The sequence below is a fragment of the Eumetopias jubatus genome, unplaced genomic scaffold (assembly GCF_037043125.1).
Source record: "Eumetopias jubatus isolate StellerSeaLion01/CBP00866 unplaced genomic scaffold, mEumJub1_p1.0 scaffold_4, whole genome shotgun sequence".
NCBI lineage: Eukaryota > Metazoa > Chordata > Mammalia > Carnivora > Otariidae > Eumetopias > Eumetopias jubatus.
Genome location: NW_028274810.1, coordinates 173,445,422 through 173,472,357, shown reverse-complemented (window position 1 = coordinate 173,472,357; position 26,936 = coordinate 173,445,422). Strand labels below are relative to the sequence as shown.

The 26,936-nt window shown below is 39.6% G+C and overlaps 1 protein-coding gene across 2 annotated transcripts in view; it reads left to right on the top strand.

The window, feature by feature from the left end:
• The first annotated feature begins 439 nt into the window (after positions 1 to 439).
• MTFR1 (mitochondrial fission regulator 1) overlaps positions 440 to 26,936 on the top strand; it is a 66,697-nt gene continuing 40,200 nt past the window's right edge. The window contains exon 1 of one of the 2 annotated variants that reach the window (XM_028112655.2): positions 440 to 502. The gene's annotated coding sequence lies outside the window, so the exon portion shown is untranslated. Of the gene's footprint in view, positions 503 to 963; positions 1,009 to 26,936 lie in introns of those variants that run through there. The other variant, XM_088022824.1, reaches the window with a different exon arrangement.

Here is a 26,936-nt window from a genome sequence, read left to right as displayed (position 1 = left end):
CCCCTAAACACAAACGCACCCGGGATTTGTAGTTCACGTGGGAAGATCTGTCAGGTAAACAGAAGTCTCAATAGCGTGGGATAAAAGGACTCAAGATAAGTCAGGTTAACAAGGGCTTAAAACTCCCAGCTTCTTTCAAGGTAATACACACTTGTGGCTACATTCAAAATGTGAGTCTTGCTACACACTTGGGGTTTACTAACAGAGTACTTTCCTAGGCAGAGCAGTGAAGACACAAAGCGAAGTCCATGCGAAAGCGCCCGCCTCTAGCCAAGCACCGCGCTTGCGCACACTCACGGTGAGAGGTCTGTGCAGGCCTGTGGGCGGGTCGTCTTCTTCCCTCCGGGCTCTCAGTACCGGCCTCCGGGCCGGAGGAAGCAGCTGATTGGTCAGTCTGGTCCGGATTTGGGGCGGAGATTGGGTGATTGGCAGTAAGTCCCCGGGAGAGCCAAGCTGGAAGCCGGAGAAGCTCAAGAAGGCACCCGGCTGCCGCGCGGTCGAGGTAAGTGGGGCTAGGGACTCAAGAAAGCGGTTGGAGGGGGGCGGTCGAGGAGGCGCTCCCAGGCCTGAGGGCGGTGGGAAGTCCTGGTAACAAAGTGGAAGCTGAAGGAGTCCCCGGTTCGGGCATGAGGGGAGGACGGCGGGCTCTGTGAGCCGCTTGGGGGTCTGCGCCGCGGCTGAAGGTAGGCGAAGACGCTCTCGGGCAGCCGGGGAGGCTGAGGGCTCTGCTGGGGCTGGAGCTCCGGCAGAGCGGAGGGAAGTCGGCTGACTTGTACTGAAGGCTGGGCCTCACCCACCCACATCTGCCCCCTCCCCCCCGGCCCTTAGGTCCATCTTTCCGAGGCTACAGTTCGCTCGCCAGCCGCCAGGCGGCGGTCCCAGGAAGGCCGCCCTTTGCTGTAGTTGCCTTGGGTGCTGCGCTCTTTCCCGGGATTAGACCGGCCGGCCTCCGCGGGTGCGCCTCCGGGCCGGGCCTCGGGGATTCTGGGAGGAGACGCACACTTTCTGGTACGCCTGGGAGGCTTAACCAGTCTTACCTGGTTTGTGTTGCTGTTTCACTTTCAGCCTCCCAGTACTTCTCGGTGTAGCTTCCTGGACGTAGCTAGGATTTTGCGTTAAGCCCCACAAAAAAGATCGACCTTTGGACATTAAAAAAAAAAACACGTTTTATTATGGAAATCTTCAAACGTACGGAGGTCGAGAGGATGGTATAACGAACTTGGCGAACCCTTCACCCAATTTTAACAATTGTCAACACATGGCCGGGTTTGCTCCCGCTCCACGGGTTATTTTCAAGCAAATCCCAGACATTTAATCTCTCTTAGATATTTCTACGGCTTTGTCATGGTCAATAATTATACTATTTTTCTAATCATTTGCCTTCTAGAAGGGTTGAGTAAAAATAAGGCAAACGTAAAGGTGTAGACGGCGCAAATTTAGTTTGCGCTTCAAGAATGTGGGCAGTTCTCCAACAGTGCAGTTTCAGTACCCTGTACTCAGGTTTTCAAAATCATTAAAAACGAAGGTACCAAACAATCTAGTCTTGGCAGTAGCATTATTGTTTTTGAGCAGTAATATTAATATTGATAATTTCTATTTATGTGGCTCTTGGTATGTATGAAGCACTGTGAAATTGTTTCCACCTATTCATTTAATTTTTACAACAGCCATGTGAAGTAGATATTACCTAGTTTTACAGATGAAGGAAAAGGGGGACTAAGCAATTTGCCTAAGATCACACTGATGTAAATAAGGGGGGAGTAGAGGGTAAGGGGTCGGGTTTAGGATATTAACCCTGGTCAGTGCCAAGTTCTTGCTCTTTTAACCATAATTAAGTTTCCTAAGAATTGTGGAATAAATGTAACTGCTGAGGATCATTTCTATTTAGCTATAAAATCCATAATGGAGGGCGCCTGGGTGGCTCAGTTGGTTAAGCGACTGCCTTCAGCTCAGGTCATGATCCTGGAGTCCCGGAATCGAGTCCCACATCGGGCTTCCTGCTCAGCAGGGAGTCTGCTTCTCCCTCTGACCCTCTTCCCTCTAGTGCTTTCTATCTCTCATTCTCTCTCTCTCTCAAATAAATAAATAAAATCTTTAAAAAATCCATAATGGAAAAAAAACCCCTGGAATTTACGAGTACAGTAGTAAGGTATTTTTGTTTCTTTCAAACAGTAAAAGGTTAGTGCAATTGAATTTTAAGTTAAAAATCAAAGTATGTAAATGTAGATCAATAAATAGAAGTGTTTACAATTCCTATACTATAGGACCAGTTAAAGGGGAAAGAAAACCAGAAAAAAATATATATCAACGAATAGTCTCTACTTTCTTTGGCATTTAGCTTGTACTGCCTATTTATATTGAATACTTTAAACTGTGTCCCTTATCTTCTCAATCTTAATACTATTTCTAAGACAGTATCTTCATCCAAATAATGTTAGAGGAGTAAGGAACTAGAAAGACAGCTGGGCTTTTTCAGAGGACGGTAGGAAAGACCAGTTAAATTGGAGTTTAGGATTCCTACTGTAGGGGATTAATTCAGAAGTCTAGAATTAAAGTTAGACTCATATGTGAAGTACTTTGAGTGCCAAGTTTAAGGAGTTTGAACTTGAGCAAAACAGTGGCTCACTGATTGCAACCATCTCTTGGAAGAGTGAACTGGGCACTATCAAAAAGATGGCTTCACCTGAGATGTGAAAAGATTAGTGACTTCACCTGGGGGATATATAGGAAATAGATTTGGGTAACTGTTGAATTTATGGATATAAGGCAAGGAAAAGAGAAAAACAAATAGCCCAAAAAGGGATGAAAAGACAGCATAGTTCTGAAGTGCTGGTAAATGTCAGTTTCCATGAGTTTTCTGTTTGTTTTGTTTTGTTTTATTTTTTTTAAAGTAAGCTCCACACCAAACGTGGAGCCCAATGCCAGGCTTGAATTCATGACGGGGAGATCAAGACTTGAGCTGAGATCCAGACTCAGACTCTCAACCGACTGAGCCACCCAGGCACCCCAACAAGTTTGTTTTCTTAGGCCGATTTTTTAAAAATGATGAAAAGGGAACTTTTGATCTGATGAAAAGGATTTCCATAAAAGTTACAGTATATGTATCCTACTTAATGATGAAATACTTATTTCCCTTATGTGAGTTAAGAAAGAGGACAAAAGTGACTACTGTCAACACTTCCGAACAATTCAATAAAGCCAGGAAAAAGACAAAGAATATACAAAATTTGGAAACGTGACGTGATTATCATCATAAAAATTTGAAAGTCTACTTTAACAGAATTATTTAATACTTACTGCAGATTAGACAGTAAAATTATACAAACCATAAAACTTTTTAGTAGCTTTAAAAAGCTAGTATTGAGGGGCGCCTGGGTGGCTCAGTTGTTAAGCATCTGCCTTCAGCTCGGGTCATGATCCCAGGGTCCTGGAATCGAGACCCACATCGGGCTTCCTGCTCGGTGGGAAGCCTGCTTCTCCCTTTCCCACTCCCCCTGCTTGTGTTCCCTCTCGCTGTGTCCCTCTCTGTCAAATAAATAAAATTTAAAAAAAAGAGCTAATATTGAGGAATAAATCTAATTAAATATTTGCAAAGCCTTTAAGTGGAGAACGACAAAATGTAGACTTAAGGCGCCTGGGTGGCTCAGTTGGTGAAGTGTCTGCCTTCGGCTCGAGTAATGATCCCAGGATTCTGGGATCGAGTCCCATGTCCATGGCTCCCAAGCTCAGCAGGGAGTCTGCTTCTCCTGTCTGCCCCTCCCCCCTGCTCATGTGTGTGCTCGCTCTCAAATGAATAAATAAAAATCTTAAAAAAATTAGACTTAAATAAAATGGGGGTTATGGAATTTAAGTAAATTGGGAGTTTGAATATTGTTAAGGTGACGGTTCTCCCCAAATTGATCTGTAAATTTACTGTGATTCTCATTAAATTTGAGTAGGTTTTGGTTTTGTGGCAGTTGGGAGAGGATGATTCTATAATTAATATGAAAATATATAAGACCAAAAGCAGTAATGATCGAAAGAACAAAGTCAGAGAACTTAGACCACTGGATATCAAAACTGATTACAAAGCTATGATAAATAGAACAGTGGTACAAAGAAAAGTATCCAGAATTAGGCTCAGATGGTCCTTGCAGTAAACTGTGCTGAGGCAGCTGAATATATGGAAAACAACCAAATTCTCAGCTTCATGCTAATCATAAAAATGAATTTGTGGTGTATCTAGAGCTAAATGTGCAATGTGAAACAAAACTTCCTGAAAAAATATAGGAGAATTTCTCCATGATCATGGTATAGGCAGAGATTGATTTGTTAAGGACATAAAATACACTAACCAAAAAACAAAGATAAATTGAACTACATTAAAAATCAGAACTTCTTAATTTAAAATATTTACTCACCATTTTGAAACATTTTGGTCATCTGTACTAATTTATTTTTAAATATATATATATATATATTTTCTTAAGTAATCTTTACACCAATATGGGGCTCGAACTTACCGCCCTGAAGGTTGCATGCCCTAGTAATGGAGCCAGCCAGGTATCCTGATCATCTGTGTTTTAAATGTTTAGAGTTCTGTGAAAAGAAAATTAATTGCCCATCAGTATTTTTAAAAAATTTTATTACAATATAGTTTTTTTTTTTTAATTGAAGTCTAGTTGACATACTGTTGCATTAGTTTCAGGGGTACAACTAGTGATTCTAGAAGTCTATGTTCTCCTATGCTCATACACATAGCTACTATCTGTCACCATACAACACTATTTCAATACCATTAACTATATTATCCATGCTATAGCTTTCATCTCCTGTGACTTATTCCATAATTGGAAGCCTGTAGCAACCACTCCTCTTCACCCTTTTTTTTCATTCCTGACCCCCTGCCCTTCTGACAACCAGCAGTTTATTCTTTGTATTTATGTTTTTTTTTTAGATTCCACATATAGATGAAATCATATGGTATTTGTCTTTCTCTGACTTATTTTACTTAGCATGATATCCTCTAGGTCCATTCATGTTGTTGCATATGGCAAGATCTCATTCTTTTTCATGGCTAAGTAATATTCCTGTGTGTGTGTGTGTGTATACCACATCTTTTAACCATCTATGGATGGATACTTGGATTGCTTCCATATCTTGGCTATTATAAATAATGCTGAAATAAAAATAGGGATGCATATCTTTTCAAATTGTGGGTTTGTTTTCTTTGGGTAAATACCCAGAAGTAGAATTAGTGGATTGTATGGTATTTTCTATTTTAATTTCTTTGAGGACCTTCCTGACTGTTTTCCACAGTGGCTGCACCAGTTTCCATTCCCAACAGTGCATAGGGTTCCTTTTTCTCCACATTCTTGCCAACACTTTTTATTTCTTGTCTTCTTGATACTAGCCATTCTGACTGGTGTAAGGTGGTAGTGTTGCTTTGATTTGCATTTCCCTGGTGATTAGTGATGTTGAGCATTTTTTCATGTGTCTGTTGATTAACTATGTCTTTGGAAAAATGTATATTCAAGTCCTCTGCCTGTTTTTTAATTGGATTATTTGGGTGTTTTGTTTTTGTTTTTGTGTGTGTGGGGGGGTGGGGGTTGCATGTATATATTTTGGACATTAACTCCTTATCTGATATATCACTTACATATATCTTCTCCCATTCAGCAGATTCCCTTTTATAGTTTTCTTTGCTGTGCAAAATCTTTTCAGTTTGATGTAGTTCCAGTTGTTTTTTTTGTCCCTTGCTTGAGGAGACAGATAACAAAAAATACTGCTAAGACCAATGTCCAAGAGTTTACTGCCTGTGTTTTAGGAATTTTATGGTTTCAGGTCTTACATTTAATCTTTTATTTTCAGTGTGTATGGCGTAAGAAAGTGATCCAGTTTCATTCTATTGCATGTAGCTGTCCAGTTTTCCCAACACCATTTATTGAAGAAACTGTCTCTTTCCCTTTTTATTTTCTTCCCTCCTTTGTTATGGATTGACTACCTATGTGTGGACTTATTTCTAGGATCTCTGTTCTGTTCCATTGATCTTTGTGTCTGTTTTTATGTCAGTATCATCTGTTTTGATTTCTGTAGCTTTGTAGTACAATTTGAAATATGGGAGCGTGAAATCTCCAGCTTTGTTCTTCTTTCTCACGATTATAGCCAATTTTTATAGATCATCTGTGCTTCTATACAAATTTTAGGATTATTTGTTCTAGTTCTCTGAAAAAATGCTATTGGAATTTTGATGGGGATTGCATTGAATCTATAGATTGCTTTGAGTGATAGGGACATTGTAACAATATTAATTCCTCCAACCCCTGAGCATGGTGTATCTTTCCATTTATTTGTGTCATTTTTAGTTCCTTCTGTCAATGTCTTACAGTTTTCAGAGCACAGGTCTTTTACTCCTTTGTTAAATTTATTTGTAGCTATTTTCTACTTTTTAATGCAATTTTAGTGGAATTTTCTTAATTTTTCTTTCTGATAGTTTGTATTAGTGTATAGAAGCCCAACAGGTTACTCTATATATTAATTTTGTATCCTGCATCTTTACTGAATTCGTTTATTAGTTGTAATGGTTTTTTGGTGGAGTCTTTAGGGTTTCCAATATGTAGTATCATGTCATCTGTAAAGTGACAATTTTTTATTTCTTCCTTACCAGTTTGGATGTCTTTTATTTTTTGTCTTGATTGCTGTAGCTAAGATTTGCAGTATGGTGTTGAATAAAAGAGGCAAGAGTAGGCATTCTTGCCTTGTTCTTCATACTACAGGAAAAGCTTTCAGCTTTTCACTGTTGAGTATTATGTCATCTGTGGGTTTGTCATATATGGCCTTCATTATATTGAGATACATTCCATCTATAACAACTTCGTTGAGTTTTTTTTATCATGATGAGTGTTGAATTTTGTCAGATGGTTTTTCTGCATCTATTGAGATGATCATATGATTTTTATCTTTCTTTTTGTAATGTGGTTTATTTTATTTTATTTTTTTAAAGATTTTTTATTTATTTATTTGAGAGAAGAGAATGAGATAGAGAGACAGCATGAGAGGGGAGAGGGTCAGAGGGAGAAGCAGACTCCCTGCCAAGCAGGGAGCCCGATGCGGGACCCGATCCTGGAACTCCAGGATCATGACCTGAGCCAAAGGCAGTCGCCCAACCAACTGAGCCACCCAGGCGCCCTTGTAATGTGGTTTAATGCATTGATTGATTTGCAGATGTTGAACCATCCTTGCATCCCTGGAATAATTTTGGTAATTTTCTGGTTGTTTCTGTAGTTCTCTGTTCCATCCTTTTTCTCTTACTCTTTTCCCTTATTTAACGACCTTGTTTAGTGTTTTTTTTTAATTAATTAAATTTTATTTTATTTTAAGTTTTTATTTATTCAACAGAGACACAGCGAGAGAGGGAACACAAGCAGGGGGAGTGGGAGAGGGAGAAGCAGGCTTCCTGCGGAGCAGGAAGCCTGATGTGGGGTTTGATCCCAGGACCCTGGGATCATGACCTGAGCCGAAGGCAGACGCTTAACGACTAAGCCACCCAGGTGCCCCTTAAATTTTATTTTTTTAACTTGTGAATGGGATCTTATTTTTTTCCCCAGTGATTCATCAGTGTTATATAATACACAGTGCTCATTACATCACGTGCCCTCCTTAATGTCCATCACTCAGTTACCCCAACCCCCAACACCTTCACCTCCAGCAGCCCTCAGTTTGTTTCCTATGATTAAGAGTCTCTTATGGTTTGTCTCTCTCTCTGATTTTCTTTTTTTTTCCCCCCTCCCTTCCCCTATGATCCTGTTTTGTTTCTTAAATTCCACATATGAGTGAGATCCTATGATAATTGTCTTTCTCTGATTGACTTATTTCATTTAGCATAATACCCTCTAGTTCCATCCATGTCATTACAGATGGTAAGGTTTGTTTTTTTTTTGACGGCTGAGTAGTATTCCATTTTATATATATACACCACATCATCTTTATCCATTCATCTGTCAATGGACATCTGGGCTCTCTCCATCGTTTGGCTATTGTGGACATTGCTGCTATAAACATTGGGGTGCAGGTGCATATACTACATTTGTATCGTTGGGATAAATACCCAGTAGTGCAATTGCTGGGTTGTAGGGTAGCTCTATAGAAACTGAACGAATGAGTGAACAAAGAGTTCTATGAATCTACTACACCCAATCTTTCTCTTTTCAACTTTTTGAGGAACCTCCATATTGTTTTCCATAGTGGCTGCACCAGCTTGCATTCCCACCAACCTTTAAGAGGGTTCCCCTTTCTCTGCATCCTCACCAACGTCTGTCATTTCATGACTTGCTAATTTTAGCCATTCTGATTGGTGTGAGATGGTATCTCCTTGTGGTTTTGATTTGTATTTCCCTGATGCCAAGTGATGTTGAGCATTTTTTCATGTGTCTGTTGGCCATTTGCATGTCTTCTTTGGAGAAGTGTCTGTTCATGTCTTTTCCACATTCTTTGACTGGATTATTTGTTTTTTGGGTGTTGAGTTTGAGAAATTGTTTATAGATCTTGGTTACCAGCCCTTTATCTGAACTGTCATTTGCAAATATCTTCTCCCATTCCGTAGGTTACCTTTTACTTCTGTTGACTGTTTCCTTTGCTGTGCAGAAGCTTTTTATCTTGATGAAATCCCAATAGTTCATTTTTGCCTCTCTTTCCCTTTCCTTTGGAGAAGGGAAATGTGTCTAGCAAAAAGTTGCTGCAGCCAAGGTCACGGAGGTTGCTGCCTTTGTTTTCTGCTAGGATTTTGATGCATTCCTGTCTCACATTTAGGTCTTTCATCCATTTTGAGTCTATTTTTATGTATGGTGTAAGAAAATGTTCCAGTTTCATTCCAGTTGCATGTGGCTGTCCAATTTTCCCAACACCGTATTATTGAAGAGACTTTTTTCCGTCGGGTATTCTTTCCTGCTTTGTTGAATATTAGTTGACCACAGAGTTGAGGGTCCATTTCTGGGCTCTCTGTTCTGTTCCATTGATCTATGTGTCTGTTTTTGTGACAATCCCATGCTGTTTTGATGATCACAGCTCTCATAGCTTGAAGTCAGGCATCATGATAACCCCAGCTTTGGTTTTCTTTTTCAACATTCCTTTGGCTATTCAGGGTCTTTTCTGGTTCCATAAAAATTTTAGGATTATTTGTTCCAGCTCTGTGAAAAAAGTTGATGGTATTTTGATAGGGATTGCATTGAATGTATAGATTGTTCTAGGTAGCATAGACATTTTAACAATATTTTTTCTTCCAGTCCATGAGCATGAACGTCTTTCCGTTTCTTTTGTCTTCCTCAATATCTTTCATGAGTGTTCTGTAGTTTTCTGAGTACAGGTTTATTCTTAGGTATCTTATGGTTTTTGGTGCAATTGTAAATGGGGTATACTCTTTAATTTCTTTTTCTTCTATCTCATTGTTAGGGTATAGAAATGCAACTGATTTCTATGTGTTGATTTTATAGCCTGCCACTTTGCTGAACTCCTGTATGAGTTCTAGCAATGTTGGGGTGGAGTCTTTTGAGTTTTCCACATAGAATATCATGTCATCTGTGAAGAGTTAAGAGTTTGACTTCTTTGCTGATTCAGATGCCTTTTCTTTTTGTTGTCTGATTGGTGAGGCTAAGACTTCTAGTACTATGTTGAACAACAGTGGTGAGAATGGAATCCCTGCCATGTTCTTGCCTTAGGGGAAAAGCTCTCAATTTTTCCCCATTGAGAATGATAATTACTGTGGGCTTTTGATACATGGCTATTATGATAGAGGTATGTTCCTCTATCCCTACACTCTGAAGAGTTTTAATCAAAAAGGATGCTGTACTTAGTCAAATGCTATTTCTGCATCTATTGAGAGGATCATATGGTTCTTGTCCTTTCTGTCATTAATGTAGTATATCACAGTGATTGGTTTGCAAAGGCTGAACCACCCTTGCAGCCCAGGAATAAATCCCACTTTGTTGTGGTGAATAATCCTTTTAATGTAATGTTGGATTCTATTGGCTAGGATTTTGGTGAGAATTTTGGCATCCATGTTCATCAGGGATATTGGTTTATAAGTCTCCTTTTTGGTGAGGTCTTTGTCTGGTTTTGGGATCAAGGTAATGCTGGCCTTATAGAATGAGTTTGGAAGTTTTCCTTCCATTTCTGTTTTTTGAAACGGCTTCAGAAGAATAGGTATTAATTCTTTAAATGTTTGGTGGAGTTCTCCTGGGAAGCCATCTGGCCCTGGACTCTTGTTTGTTGGGAGCTTTTTGATTACTGCTTCAATTTCCTTGCTGGTTATGGGTCTGTTCAGGTTTTCTACTTCTTCTTGTTTCAGTTCTGGTAGTTTATATGCCTCTAGGAATGCATCCATTTCTTCCAGATTGCTGAATTTGTTGGCATATAGTTGCTCATAATATGTACTTTTTTTTTTTTTAAGATTTTATTTATTTATTTGAGAGAGAGACAGACAGTGACAGAGATGGTGAGAGAGAGCACAAGCCGGGAGGAGAGGGAGAAGCAGGCTCCCGCTGAGCAGGGAGCCCAACTTGGGGCTTGATCGCAGGACATCATGACCTGAGCCAAAGGCAGATGCTTGCTTAACTGACTGAGTCACCCAGGCACCCCTCATAATACGTTCTTATACTTGTTTGTATTTCTTCAGTGTTGGTTGTGATCTCTCTTTCATTCATGATTTTATTTATTTAGGTCCTTTCTCTTTTCATTTTGATAAGTCTGGCCAGAGGTTTATCGATCTTACTAATTCTTTGAAGGAACTAGTTCCTAGTTTCCTTGATCTGTTCTACTGTTCTTTTTTCTGTTTCATTGATTGCTGTTCTAATCTTTATTCATTCTTTTCTCCTGGGCTTAGTCTTTATTTGCTTTTCTTTCTCAAGTTCCTTTAGGTGTAAGGTCTTGTTTATTTGAGTCCTTTCTTGTTTCTTGAGAAAGGTTTGTATTGCTATATACTTCTCTCTTAAGACTGCCTTTGCTGTATCCCAAAGGTTTTGAACAGCTGTGTTTTCATTTTCATTAGTTTCCAAGAGTTTTTTTAAATTCTTTTTTAATTCCCTGGTTGACCCATTCATTCTTTAGTAGGATGCTCTTTAACCTCCATGTATTTGACTTCTTTCCAAATTTCTTCTTGTGATTGAGTTCAAGTTTCAAAGCATTGTGGTCTGAAAATAAGCAGGGAATGATTCCAGTCTTTTGGTACTAGTTGAGACCTGATTTGTGACCCTGTATGTGGTCTATTCTGGAGAACGTTCCATGTGGACTCCAGAAGAATGTGTATTCTGTTGCTTTAGGATGGAATGCTCTGAATATAGCTGTGAATTCCATCTCATCCAGTGTGTCATTCAACCCTTGTTCGTCTTCTGTTTAGATTATATGTCCTTTGCAGTGAGTGGAGTGTTAAAGTCCCCTACTATTGTTGTATTATTATCAATGTGTTTCTTTAATTTTGCTATTAATTGCTTTATATAATTGGCTGCTCCCATGTTAGGGGCATAAATATTTACAGTTGTTAGATCTTGCTGGATAGACCCTTTAATTATGATATAGTGTCATTCTTCATCTCTTATTACAGTCTTTGGTTTAAAATCTAATTTGTCTTATATAAGGATTGTGACCCCAGCTTTCTTTCAATGTCCATTAGCATGACAAATGGTTTTCCACCCCTTCACTTTCAATCTGGTGGTATCTTTGGGTCTAAAATGAGTCTCTTGCAGATAGAATACTGATGAGTCTTGCTTTTTTATCCAGTCTGATACCCTGTGTCTTCTGATTGGGGCATTTGGCCCATTTGCATTCAGAATAACTATTGAAAGATAGGAATTTAGTGCCATGTATTACCTGTAAAGTCTCTGTTTCTGTATTTGGTCTCTGTTCCTTTCTGGTCTATGTTACTTTTGAGCTCTCTTTGCTTAAAGGATCCCCTTTAATGTTTCTTGCAGGGCTGGTTTAGTGATCACCATTCTTTAAGATTGTCCTGGAAGCTTTTTATCTCTCCTTCTATTTTTGAATGACAGCTTTGCTGGATAAAGTATTCTTGGCTGCATATTTTTCTCATTTAGCACCCTGAATATGTCATGCCAGTCCTTTCTGGCCTGCCAGGTCTCTGTGGATAGGTCTGCTACCAATCCACTGTTCCACTTTTGTACAGACCTCTTGTCCTGAGCTAGTTTCAGGATTTTCTCTTTGTCTCTGAGATTTGCAAGCCTCACTATTATATGTCGAGGTGTTGACCTATTTGTTGATTTTGAAGGGGGCTCTCTGTGCCTCCTAGAATTGAATGCCTGTTTCATTCTCCTGATAAGGGAACTTCTCTGCTATAATTTGCTCCAATATACTTTCTGCACCTCTCTCTTTCCTCTTCTTCTAAGATCCCCATTATTCTAATATTGTTTTGCTTAATGGTGTCACTCATCTCTTGAATTCTCCCGTCATGATCCAGTAGTTGTTTTTCTCTCTCTTTTTTTTTAAAGGTTTTATTTATTTATTTGACAGAGACACAGTGAGAGAGGGAACACAAGCAGGGGGAGTGGGAGAGGAAGAAGCAGGCTTCCTGCCGAGCAGGGAGCCCGACGTGGGGCTCGATCCTAGGACTCTGGGACCATGACCTGAGCTGAAGGCAGATGCTTAATGACTGAGCCACCCAGGCGCCCCTGTCTCTCTTTTCAACAGCTTCTTTATTCTCCATCATTTTGTCTTCTATATCACCAATTCTTTCTTCTGCTTCATTTATCCTAGCAGTTACAGCCTCCATTTTTTTTATTGCATCCCATTAGCATTTTTTATTTCGACTTGATAGGTTTAGTTCTTTTATTTCTCCAGAAAGGGATTCTCTAGTGTTTTCTATGTTTTTTTTTTTTTTCAAGTCCAGCTTTTGTCTTTATAATCGTTATTCTAACTCTGGTTCCAACATCTTACTTATATCAGTACTGGCAGTTAGTACTGCCTCTTGTTCTCTTTTTTGAGATTTTTTTCCATCTTGTCATTCTGTCCAGCAAAGAGTAGTTTAATGAAGATCTAAATATGAAAATGGCAACAGTGACCCCACAGAAATAATACAGTAAACCAGAAGAGACCTGAAACTGAAAAAAAAAATAAAAATTATACATATATAATCAGACAGGTGAAGAGTGATACACTAGATTTTGTGTGTATTTTGGGCTGTTAGAAGAAGCTGCATTCCAAAATTGTAAAGAAAGACATACATATATATACACAAAAATAAAATTAAGGGGGGCCTGGGTGGCTCAGTTGTTAAGCGTCTGCCTTCGGCTCAGGTCATGATCCCACAGTCCTGGGATTGAGCGCCGCATCAGGCTTCCTGCTCCACGGGGAGTCTGCTTCTCCCTCTCCCCCTGCTTGTGTTCCCTCTCTCGCTGTGTCTCTCTGTCAAATAAATAAATAAAATCTTTAAAAAAATAATAAAATTAAATACATTTAAAGCATAGAATGTAACTGTAAAAATGAAAATTAAAAAAGTTTTTTTTAAAGATTTTATTTGAGAGTGAGAGAGGGCAAGAGCACAAGCTGGAGAGGCAGAGGGAGAGGGAGAAGCAGACTTGCTGCTGAGCAGGAAGCCTAACTCAGGACTTGATCCCAGGTCCCTGGGATCATGACCTGAGCCGAAGGCAGATGCTTAACTCACTGAACCACCCTGGTTCCCCGAAAATTTAGAAAGGTTTTAAAAGATGATAAAATAAGAAATTGGTTGAAAAGGAAAGAGAAAAAGAATTCAAAAGACTAAAGAATCATGAGAAAAACAATCATGAATTCTATATATACTATTTTCCCCTAGGGCTGGAGTTTTGCAGTTTTCTGTGATTGGGAAACTTGGTGTTAGCCAGATGTTCTTGGTGGTCTTCTTGGGGGGACCCTTTTGCACTGATTCTCAGGTGTCTTTGCCCTGGGCAGAACTGCACCACCCTTGTCTGGGGGGGCCAGGCTAAGTAATCCAGCTCTGGTTTGTTCTATGTTGCCTTTGTTCCCTGAGGGCTTTCCACACATCTTTAGAGGATGAGAATGAAAATGGCCGCCTCCTAATCTCCAGCCCCAGAGCTGAGAACTCTGACAACTTGTCCCCCTACTCCTTAGTCTGCCCTCTGGGAAAAAGAGTCAATCACTCCTGTCTCCCTGGTCTCCATCTGGCCTCCGTGGTCACAGTGCTCACCCGGCCTGTGACCAAGTGTTTCTATTTTAGGCGTGACCCTGCCTCGAGTCTGCAAACTCTGCAGACTCCTGTGGTGAGCACATGTGCCGCATCTCCTTGGGAAAGGAGGAGATTCTCAGAGGTTTTGCCGCTTGCTGGGCCCCCCACTTGGAGAGCGGTCTCCCAACCATGCCGGGGTTTGTAGTTTATGGCAGCATTGAGTTAAAAGCCCACTCCTGGTCTCACTGATTGCTGCTGGCTTCTCTGCTCCAAAGCCTGGGATCTGTGCTGCACTCAGGCACCCCCGTTCTTTCTCTGACCCCTGGGATCTTGACACCACACTGACCCACCTAGGATTCTGCTTCACTTTACCACCTGAGCACCTTTCAGGCAGGGATGGCTCTTATTGGAGCAGACTTCTAAGAGTTTTGATTTTGTGCTCCGTTGCTATATCACTTTCTGTTAGCCAGCTTCCGGAGGCTCCCTTCCCTGTGGTTTATCTTCTGATATATTGCCTTGGATTCACTTCTCTGCACCTCCTACCTTGCAGAAAGTAGTCGCTTTTCTATTTGTAGAATGCAGTAATTATTTTCTTCCGATCACAGGTTGAATTTGCAGGTGTTCAGAATGATTTGATCTAGCTGAATTCATGGGACCAGACAAAACTAAGGTCTCCTACTCCTCTGTAAACTTGAACTCTCTCCAGCTTTGTTTAGTGTTATGTGTGGATTCCTTTCTCTTTATGCATATCTATTTTAGGTTTTTGATTTGTGGTGACCATGAGGTTCATATATAACACTGTGTGTTTATAGAATTCTATTTTGACAGACCTAATTCAAACACATTACTACATACTCATTCCCCACACATTTTTTACTTTTAATGTTGTATTTTACATTTTTTAAAAATTTTGTGTATTATTGTAGATATATATTGTTTTTATTACTTTTTTCTTTTAACCTTCACATTAGCTGTATAAGTGGTTGATTCTCTACCTTTGCTGTATGTTTGCTTTTAGCAGCGAGATTTTTTTTTTTTTCATAATTTTCTTATTTGTAGTTATGGACTATCTGTTCCTCTTAAATAAGTCCCTTTAACATTTTTTGTAAGGCTGATTTAATGATGATGAACTCCTTTAACTTTTTTTTTTTAAGTTTATTTTTTTTAGTAATCTCTACAACCAGCATGGAGGTCAAACTCATGACCCTGAGATCAAGAGTCGATTGTTCTGATGGAGCCAGCCAGCTGCCTTCTGAACTCCTTTAACTGTTTTGGAAAAAGTCTTTGTCTCTTTCAGTTCTGTATGATAGCCTTACCAGGTAGTGTTTTCTTGGTTGTAGTTTTCCTTTCAGCACTTTGAAAATTTCATGCCACTTTTTACTGGCCTGTAACGTTTCTGCTGAAAAAGCAGCTGATAGTTTTTTTTTTTTTTTAAGATTTTATTTATTTATTTGAGAGAGAGAGAATGAGAGATAGAGAGCGCAAGAGGGAAGAGGGACAGAGGGAGAAGCAGACTCCCTGCTGAGCAGGGAGCCCGATGTGGAACTCGATCCCAGGACCCTGGGATCATGACCTGAGCCAAAGGCAGTCGCTTAACCAACTGAGCCACCCAGGCGCCCACAGCTGATAGTTTTATGGATGTTCCCTTGTTGCTTTTCCCTTGCTGCTTCTAAGATCATCTTTAATTTTTGACAATTATTAAGCATCGTGGTATAGACCTCTTTGGGTTTATCTTGTTTGGGACTGCTTTTGCTTCCTGGACCTAGATTATCTTTTTTCTTCCCCAGGTTAGGGAAGTGTCAGGTAATATTTCTTCGAATAAGTCCCTCCCCCCCCGATTCCTATAATGTGAATATTAGTACACTTAATGTTGTCATACAGGTCCCTTAGTCTCATTTTTTGAAATTCTTTTTTCTTTTTGCTGTCACTGTGGATGCTCTCCACTACCATGTCTTCCAGATCGCTGCTGTTTGTCTACATTATGTAATTTGCTATTTATTCCCTCTAGTGTGTGTGTGTGTGTGTGTGTGTGTGTGTGTGTGTTTAAGATTTTATTTATTTATTTGATAGAGACACAGCAAGAGAGGGAACATAAGCAGGGGGAGTGGGAGAGGAATAAGCAGGCTTCCTGCGGAGCAGGGAGCCTAATGCAGGACTTGATCCTAGGACCCTGGGATCATGACCTGAGCCGAAGGCAGATGCTTAATGACTGAGCCACCCAGGCGCCCCCCTCTAGTGTGTTTTTTATTTGTTATTTTATTTTTCTGCCCTGATTGGTTCTTTTTCATATTTTCTATCTCTTTGTTGAAATTCTCACTGTTTCATTCTTCTCATGAGTTTAGTGAGCATCTTCATCATCATTACTTTGAACCCTTTATCAGGTAGATTACTTACCTCCATTTTGTTTAGTCTTTTTCTGAGGTTTTGTCTTGTTCTTTTGTTTGTAACATATTCCTCTGCCTCCTCACTTTGGCTGACTCTTTGTGTATGTTTTACATGCTAGGTACATCAGTTACATTTCCTGGTCTTGAAGAAGTGGTCTTATGTAGAAGGCATCCTTTGGGGTCCAGAAGTGCAGTCTCCCTGGTTACTAGAAACAGTTGCTCTGGTTGTGTCCTCTCTGTGGGCTGTGTGCATCTTTCTGTTGCAGCTGTGATCGTGAGCACACTGGTTGGGGTGTCTAGTGCCCCCCAGGGCAGGAGTTGCTTTGGCAGGGTGCCAACCTGGGCTGAAATATCTTACTGGGTATTGTAGGGTGAGGGTGGGAACTACTTTGGGGAGTCCCTGGTTCTGGTCAAAGCTGTGCAGTAGGGCTGGACCTGCTTGGGGGGAGCGGTGCTGTTGCTGACTGAGACGGTCTGCTTGGCACAGCAGGGAAGGAGCTGCTTTGGAGAAGTGGGTGTGTTGGATGGGGGTAGGTCTGCAGAACTCCTAGGTGGTGCTAGCAGGTTTGATGGAGAATGTCAAAAGTGGTCCGTCCTAGTTCCCAGAGAAAGTTCCTATGGATCCCTGCTGCTTGGCACATGCCCTAAAATTATTCAGTAAATGTCTTCCATGTGTGATGAGTAGCCCAAGTGCTTTTCAAACTGTTGTCTCTGTGCTGTGACTTGGAGTGAGTGAGTTGGTGCTTAGGCCCTTTAAGAGCAGGGTCTGATTTTCCTGTAGACCTCCATCTCTCCTGGAGTTAAGCCTGGTTATTTTCAAAGCCAGATGTTATGGGGCTCATCTTCATGGTGCAGGTTCCTAGGGCAGGGCTGCCTGATCTGTGGCTTGAACTCTTTGCTTCTCAGGGATTACCTTTGCACCTGTGCTGTATCTACTGCCTGTGGGTCACCATGATAGGGGTGTGGTTCCTGACGACCACATCTCTGCCATTCCGACCCTTCTCTGTGTTGCTTTTTCTTTATATCTTTAGCTGTGGAAGAGCTGTTCTAGTCTTTAGGTTGTTTTCCAAGAGAGTTGCTCTGTATTCCTTGTAGCCAGGGTGTGTCTATGGGAGGAGGTAAGCTCTGGGGCCTCCTACTTTGCCATCTTGATCTTCCTCCTCCTTGGGCAGTTTTCATGATGAATATTATTACTGTATTGCTACTCTTTGAAATGTTAACTACTGTCAGCTAGTCAACCATTCTTTTGTATGTTATGTACCACTGATACACATTACATAGTTTAGATAAACATAATATGTCACTGTAATTCCACCATGTAAGGATAAACCACTGATAATGTTTTAGTGTAAGTCCTAGGCAAGAGGTTGGCCAGCTGTGGCCCAATAGCCTATGCTGGCCTGAGGTCTGTTTTTGTATGTGAGCTAAGAGTGGTTTTTACATTTGAAAGGAGTTGGAAATAAATTTAAATGGACTATTTTGTGGCTATTGGTTCACAAGCTCCTTGGGAACTTCCTGACTGTAATCTGAAACCAGCCGTGTTACTTGGAGGGCAGTGAGAGACTGAAGAAACAGGCAAGCCCTCCAGATTTGTAGGTAGTAGGTTTAATGAGCAAGGGAATTTAAATTTACTAGGCTTGTCTTCAGAAGCCACAAGACAGTAGGTCTCCACACCTGCCTGCCAAATCTTGAAAATTTCATATAGGGGCCTTAACTGGGTTCAGTCATATATAATCCCTAGATGGTCCCAATATCACATCACTGTCTCAAGGCTTTGTCTTTAGGGCAACTTCTGGGAGGCAGGAAGGCAATTGAAATGCATATTCCTAGGATGGGATAGGATAAGGAGCCTCCTATTGCCAGAGTCCAGCTCACAGGACTTAAAATCCATCTTTTTAATGTCTGCTTAGTCTTTCAAGGTATGCATGAAGGACCTTTGTGATAAACAAGTCTCTTGTTAGACGTTTTGGTTTCTTTTCCAGTTTTTTAAACTATTATAATAAGAGGACAGCTTTTCTATTCACATTTTTGTCAGTGTCAGATTTTTTCTGTGGGGCAAATTTCTAGAGGTGAAATTGCTAGTATGTACATAGTGCCAGGATGCCTGTCAGAAATACTGGACCATGCCTGTACCAATACTGGGTTGTCCCCCCGCTTCTTCTTAAATGTAGTTTTTTTTTTTAAGATTTTATTTATTTATTAGAGTGAGAGAGAGTACAAGCAGGGGAAGTGGCAGGCAGAGGGGGAAGCAGGCTCCCCGCTGAGCAAGGAGCCCAATGTGGGGCTCAATCCCAGGACCCTGGGATCATGACCTGAGCTAAAGGCAGACTTAACCGACTGAGCCACCCAGGTGCCCCTGAGCCTCCTTTTTTTAAAAAAAAATTTTTTTATTTATTTGACAGAGAAAGAGCAGAAGCAGGGGGAGTGGCAGGCTCCTGCTGAGCAGAGAGCCCGATGTGGGGCTCGATCTCAGGACCCCGGGATCATGACCTGAGCTGAAGGCAGATGCTTAACCGACTGAGCCACCCAGGTGCCCCATCCACCCCTTTTTAAAAATTTATTTTTATTTATTTTAGAGCGAAAGCACATGGCGAGGGGAGGGGTAGATGGGGAGAAAGAGAATCTCAAGCGGATTTCCTTCTGAGCATGGAGCTTGACATGGTGTTCAGTCTGAGGACCCTGAGATCATGACCTGAGCCTAAATTGAGAGGCACTTAACCAACTGAGCCACCCAGGTGTCCTGGGTTGTCCCCTTCTTTATCTTTGCCAAGTTGATAGGGAAAAAGAGATGACAGTTTTATTAACATTTATTTGATTACTAGTGAGATCATTAAAATTTTTTTCATGTTTATTGTCCATTTGTATTTCCACTTACAGAATGTCTGCTTATGTTTTTTTCTGTTTTTCTCTTGGGCTTTTCTGATCTTTTACTTCTTGATTTACAAGCACTTTATATTCATTAGGGATAGTAATCATTTGTTACATACAAGTTGCAGATTGGTTTCTTAATTACTTAAATTCTGCAGAATGGATAATAAAATGAAATATTTGTGTCAGCTGGAAGAATACTGAGGGCTCTAGTTTCAGGGACCAGCATGTGCCACTTCTGAAACAATCCCTTAACTTATGATCCTGCGGTGCTAGCCAATCTGCAACTCATTATTACAAATAAATTGTATAAACATTTGTTACCATTTAACAGATTAGTTTATACAACTGGTTTTAATTTTTCATTAATTTTTATAACTGGTGAGTTAGTGGTGGATTAAAATGTGAACTTAAATAGGAAAGTTAAATTAAGTCTCCATGACTAAAAAGAAGATGCATCGTGATACATTCTTTAATATATACGTGTATTAATATGTAAAACACTATAAGATTATTTTTTAACCTGCAAGAAATTTGATTAGTGACTTTTTGAAATGGAATTTTTATATGCTAGTAAGTATCGATTTTATATATAATGTGTACTGGCAATGTAGTAGGTGCTTTCCTAGAGAAATGATTTTAGGTGGAACTGGAATCAACTTTTATTTTAGGCGAGGTATCTCTTTATCCCAATCTTTTTGGGCTCCGGTAGGGAGTGGTACCTATAGTTAAGTTTTTTAAGTGAATTGGGAAAAATGTCCTGAAATAATAAGCAGTGGTTACATAGACATTGTTTGGGCCGAAGTTAAATTATTTTTTTAAAAGTTAGTTGACTTAAACTGTTACCTGTTTGGTCACTATTTCTATGCTTTTTTTTTTTTTTTTAAGATTTTATTTTTAAGTAATGACTTTACCCACTATGGGGCTGGAACCTACAACCCCGAGATCAAGAGTCACATACTCTACTGACTGATCCAGCCAGGCGCCCCTCTGTGCTTTGTTTTATTTTTTTTAAAAATGGAATCACACACACACAAAAATGGAATCACATATATATATGTTAGCTTGCAACTTTTTTCATGTATCTTACTATGAAAACTTTTTTTTTTTTTTTTTTTTTTAGATTTCATTTATGTATTTGAGAGAGAGCACAAGCAGGGAGAGGGGCAGAGAAGAACATTCCCCGCTGGGCAGGGCGCCCGACACGGGGCTCAATCCCAGGACCCTGGGATCATGACCTGAGCCATAGGCTCAAACAATTGAACCACCCTGGCGCCCCAAAACTTTTTGTGTATAACTTTTTGTTTTTATAGCCATAAACTTATAATGGATATGTTGAATTTGTTTTAACTATTTTTTTATTGATGGACATTTAATTTGCTTCTGAATTTTCTCTTTTTACACTAATGCTCAGTAAATACCGTTCAGTTTTTTTATTTTTTTTATTTTTATTTTTTTAAAGATTTTATTTATTTATTCATGAGAGACACAGAGAGAGAGAGCGAGAGAGAGGCAGAGGGAGAAGCAGGCTCCCAAGGAGCAGGGAGCCCGATGCGGGACTCGATCCCAGGACTCTGGGATCATGACCCGAGCCGAAGGCAGACACTTAACCATCTGAGCCACCCAGGCGCCCTACCGTTCAGTTTTTTTTAAAAAAATCTTTATTTTATCCCAGGACCTGAGCCGAAGGCAGATGCGTAGACTGAGCCACCAAAAAAAAATATTTATTTTACAAAGGTATAATTTACTACGTTTTGCTGCTAAGGAAATTTTTTATACACATAATATGTAGTGGATGGTAATTATTATATAACTTACCAAAATTACCTTTATAGTGAATTTTCATCACTTTGGTGGGCTCAAGGACAGCACTTCTAGTGATAAATATTAATTGAGTTCCAAGTAGTGTGGTGTGTTTGTTTCTACTGATGTTCAGGATCACTTAAGATATTTGAACAGTCTTTTCAAAAGATTATTTTAAAATTGATACCGCAGTACTTAGTTCATTTGCATGGGAATGCTTAAAATAAAAATACTTCAAGAAGAATATATTTAATAGTGTCATTCATTGTAGGGTTACATTTCAGAGATCCTCGCATGAAAATGGTATACTCTTAGTTCAAATGGAAATACAAGACTACCTCTAACCTTTTGTGTATCCGAGAGAGAAGGTGACCTCTAAAAATGTTACAGAAAATGTCTATCAGAAATTTAATTTCGTATGTAAAACGCTTTTACTTGAAAGAATTTTCATCATGTTTTAATTAGTTTGTTATTAGACTTTTTAATATAAGGGGTTTTTTTGGTGGTTGTTAAGAGATACAGTATAGGGGCGCCTGGGTGGCTCAGTCGTTAAGCGTCTGCTGCCTTCGGCTCAGGTCCTGATTTCAGGGTCCTGGGATCGAGCCCCGCATCGGGCTCCCTGCTCAGTGGGAAGCCTGCTTCTCCCTCTCCCACTCCTCCTGCTTGTGTTCCCTCTCTCGCTGTGTCTCTCTCTGTCAAATAAATAAAATCTTTAAAAAAAAAAAAGATACAGTATAGGTCATGAGATTTATTCATTTGTGGACTGAAAAAAGTGAGACTTATTATATGTTAGACTTTGTGCTAGGTGCTGGGAATATAGCCCTGTACTTAATTTTGCATGAACATTATAGAATATTAATTCTAAATAATTGCCAATAAATTGTACCAATGGGTCAAATACTATATATCATTGTCTTATAATGTGGTAAAGTTGCCTGACTTAAAGTCTCAACCAGACTGAAGTATACCAGTGGTCACTAGATTTGAATTTTAAGTTTTAATTTTCAGAAAGTAGGGCAGGGTGTTGACATAGGATTGACAACTTTTCATTGTTACAAGTAAGGACATTTTTTGAAAAATCATGTAACATCCATCTACTGTCCCTATATCCTAAAAGAAAAGTACTTTTACACCAAAATGTAAGAAGGATATATTCTCAAAATAAAGGACAGTGACTAAATTGAATAGGTTTTTGTTTTTTATTTCATGGTCCTTATTTTTCTTTTGCATCATTGTTTGGCACTAGAATGTAGATTGTCATTTGGGATACATTGGTAGATTAATCTTTTAGTATTGTGAGAACAGGAAACCTTATTCTAATAAATTAGTCAAGTGAGTAAGAATGTTCTATTAATCCTTTTAGATGCCCTCCACTCCCACTATAAATTGGTCATTCTCTTCTCTCCTATTGTAAAGATAATTAAATGGTCATTTCCTTGAATAGTTCCCAAAGACCTTATAAAAATAAGCTCCAGGGTACTCTTGTAGCTTTTAAAGTCTTTGGCATTTTATTTTGTTTTTTCAATTTTTATTTTTTATTTTTTTAAAGATTTTTATTTACTTGACAGGAAGAGAGAACACAAGCAGGGGGAGCAGCAGAGGGAGAGAGAGAAGCAGGCTCCCTGCTGAGCAGAGAGCCTGATGTGGGGCTCGATGTGGGGCTTGATCTCCGTACCCTGGGATCATGACCCAAAGGCAGACACTTAACTGCCTGAGCCACCCAGGCGCCCCAGTTTTTGGCATTTTAAATTTAATGACAACTTTGTTATTACTGCTAACAGGGTTACTGTGAAACTCTTTACTGCTCATAAGCTATTTTTATTATAACTATCCCAAAAACATATGCTGCATTTGTTGAAAGCAATGTTATTTTGTGTCATCTTTGATTTGATTACTGTAAATGTTAATTGGTCTAACTCTGTACACTATTGTATATTTTCATAGTATTTGTGGAGGGAAGAGAAAGTTTGTTTTCAGGGTTTATCTGTTTTCATTTAGTCTTGATTTTCTCTTCGGCCCTGTCAACTACCTGTTTCCCCTCCCCAAAATAATTTGCTATTTCTTATAGTCTGCATCAAAGTAGATTAGCCTCAAGCTTACACCATCATCATAAAATTCTTCTTTTTTCTTTTTTTTTTTTTAAAGATTTTTATATATTTGACAAGAGAGAAAGACAGCCAGAGAGGGAACACAAGCAGGGGGGAGTGGGCAGAGGGAGAAGCAGGCTTCCCGCAGAGCAGGGAGCCGGTTGCGGGGCTTGATCCCGGGACCCTGGGACCATGACCTGAGCTGAAGGCAGACGCTTAACAACTGAGCCACCCGGGCACCCAATCATCATAAAATTCTTGAAGTTAAATTATATATGTATTCATACAGAACCTAGAAAACAAAATGCAATCTGATTCTTAGCCATCTTTTTTTAAGCCTTTTTTATTTTGAAGTATAACACATAAAAAATGTAACACAAAAAATGTAACAAACATGGATATATAACTCAATGAGTTATCACAAACCAAACATCCATGTAATCACCACCCACATTAAGAAATAGAAAGTTGTTTGCACTCTAGGAAACTCCTTTATGCTCTCTTCCAACTATTACTCGCCCCCATCCATAGGTAACCACCATTGTAACTTCTTGCACTATAGCTTTGTTTTGCCTTTTGTTCTTTTTTTTTTTTTATGGTTTTATTTTTAAGTAATCTCTATAGCCAACATGGGGCTTGAATTTACAACCCCAAGATCAAGAGTCACATCCTTTGACTGACTGAGCCAGCCAGGTGCCCCCCTTCTATTATTTTCTTAATGCCTCTGTGATCTGTAGTGTTGTCCCCTATTTGATTCCTAATACTGGTTATAAGTGTCTTCTCTTTTTACTCAGTAAATCTCATTAGAGGTTAGTCCTTTTTGTTTCTTTTCAAGGAACCATCTCTTGGCCTGGTTATACTTCTCTGCCTTGATAGTTCTCTGATGCTTTCAAATAGATGATTTTCATATTTTGTCGTTTGACCTCATGGGAGGATAGTTTGAAATTATGTAGTTCAGTTATAAATTCTTCTCAGATAACTGTTTACAATTGAGATAGTGTTGAAAAGGCACTGGCTTAGGGCTTAGATGCCCGTCATTTAATATTCTGTTATTAATTTAGCAACTGTTATATCCCATATATTGTGCTGGGGTCACTGTGATGAATAAGAGTTTTGCTCTTAAGGTGATTTAGTGCTGTGGAAAAGATAAGCAGTTTAGGTACATTGTTGTAGTGTGCAGTTTAGGAGACTTTATACAGGAGGGCCCTAATCCTGGTTGATCAGGAATAACCTCTTGGAGGAGGTAATAGCTAAGCTGAAATAAAGGATGCATAGGAGCTAGCTTGATATAGAGGTAGAGAGGTAGAATACTGGATAAAAGAAAAGTCCAGAGAGCCTGTTTAATTTTTAGAATTGTCTGTATGACTGGATTAAAGAGTAGAGTGTGAAAGATACAGAGGTTAGGAAAGTACAGAGACCAGATCATAAAGGACTTATTTCGGTACTGAGAACGGATAGAAAGGGGAGAGCAAAATTTGTGGGGGGTGATTATGATAGTACAGGCTTAGAATAGCTGTAATGGACTGGAATACAATAGCAGTGGAAATGGAATCTGATATATTTTGGAGGAAACATAGACTCAGTTGTAGAGAATGAAAGAGAAAGAAGGAATAACTGACAATATGGGTGCCTTTTTCTGAGGTAGGGAACACATGAGCAGCAGATTTAGGAGGAAGATTAGGGACTTGGGTTCTGGATTTCTTGGGTTTGAGAGCAGATGGGAGAAACCAGAAGTTGGCATGTGACTGAAGTTGACATGTGACAAGAAAAAGAATTTATGTATGCGGATTGGAGCTGATACAATGAGACCTGTGAGTTGGGGGGGTATAATCCTGAGCACTTAGTTGGAAGGAGGGACAGGAGAGAATGGGGGACAGAATAGGTGTGTAGGTAAGCGTATGGCATGTGGAGTGGCAGGATGTTGAGGGAGTTCCTGTCAGATGACTTCTCTTACTTGAAGTAGTATGCTTGGTCATCTGCTGAGAAATGATGGAGGAAGGGTTGGAGAGATTTGGGTAGCATGGAGAATGCTTGAAAAAGCTTCTTGGAGAATGGAAGAGGGGCAAGAGTAAGAAAGTATTTTCCTAGGATGCTAGACAGCAGTGAGGACCCATTTGAGATCAGAGGTAGAATATTTGTAGCAACATCAAAATGTGAGGCTTAATTTTTCTACAGCCCAATTCTAGAACATGTAGCCTGCTGGATTAATCAGGTTCTGGCTTCTAAAAGAAATAGAACTGTAGAACAAGGAGTTGAAAATACTGACAAAAGAGTGGTTCCAGTGATTTTTGGCTGCAGGGGGTAGAAGAAAGTGAAGGTAAGAAGGGATTGATTAGGTTGATGAAAACTGCAGGGGAGAAGAGACTGAAGGTCTCAGTATGGACCAAGTAGGGCAGACGAGTATGTGAGGGAAAGCTAGAAGGTGAGGTATTTGGTTTTTTTAACTTCTAGAATTTGTTTTGAAATGAAAAGCAAACTATACGAAGAAAAGTTCACTTCTACCCTCTCTTGCCAGTTTTGAGTTTGATGTGTATCTTTCTGTAAATAAAAAACTTGAGGATTTTTGTTTTTTACAGAAATGAAATCATAATTAACATATTCTTCCTGTATCATGTATATGCTGTCAAGTCATTACATAGACTTCACTTTTTAAAAAATTTGAGAATAGTTGACACACAATATTACATTAATTTCAGGTATACAACAAGATGATTCAACAACTTTATACATTATGCTGTGCTCACCACAGGTGTAATTACCATCTGGTCTGTCACTTAATAGAAGCATAATATTTTCTTTTTTTTTTTTTTTAAGATTTATTTGACAGAGACAGCAAGAGAGGGAACACAAGCAGGGGAGTGGGAGAGGGAGAAGCAGGCTTCCCACTGAGCAGAGAGCCCGACATGGGGCTCCATCCCAGGATCCTGGGATCATGACCTGAGCTGAAGGCAGATGCTTAATGACTGAGCCACCCAGGCACCCCGATGCATAATATTTTCTAAAAGGAGTAATTAACAGTTCTATTGACAAACACTTAAAGTTGATCCCAATTTTGTGAGTAGAAAAAACACTGTAGACAATATCTTTATACATATATTTTTATGTATAATGCTTTTATTTCTGTGAGAGAAATTCCTCAGAGTTGCATAACTTGGTCAAAGGCTATGTGTGTTTTTAAAGCTTTTATTTGAAGCATAACTTACATTAAGAAAAGTATGTAAAGGTACATCTTGATAAGTTTCTATTAGAAGGTGAAGAGAAGGACTGTAAAGTTATCCTCCAAACTGAGAAGGCACTTAGGACTGAAAAACACAGAAGGCAACTCCATACAGCTTACACAGGGTTTTATTCAGGGTAACTTACTGACAGGTTTGGTTGGATGACAATCTGGACATCTGTGCAACTATTCTCTGAAAAGTCCAGATCTTAGTCTAGATGTTATAGAATGAGGGTACATGCAGGAGGGTATTATAGTGAGATCAGAAGGCTTACAGGCAGTTAATTGACAGCTAACCTTACGGCGCCATCAGATTCATGGGAGGCCAAAGCAAGCCTCCTTGATGGGTATTTCTAAGGTATGTATATTAATCTGCAAGGGGCCAGGAACACGTAACCACAAGACAGGTCATTGAGCAAGTGGACATGAACAAG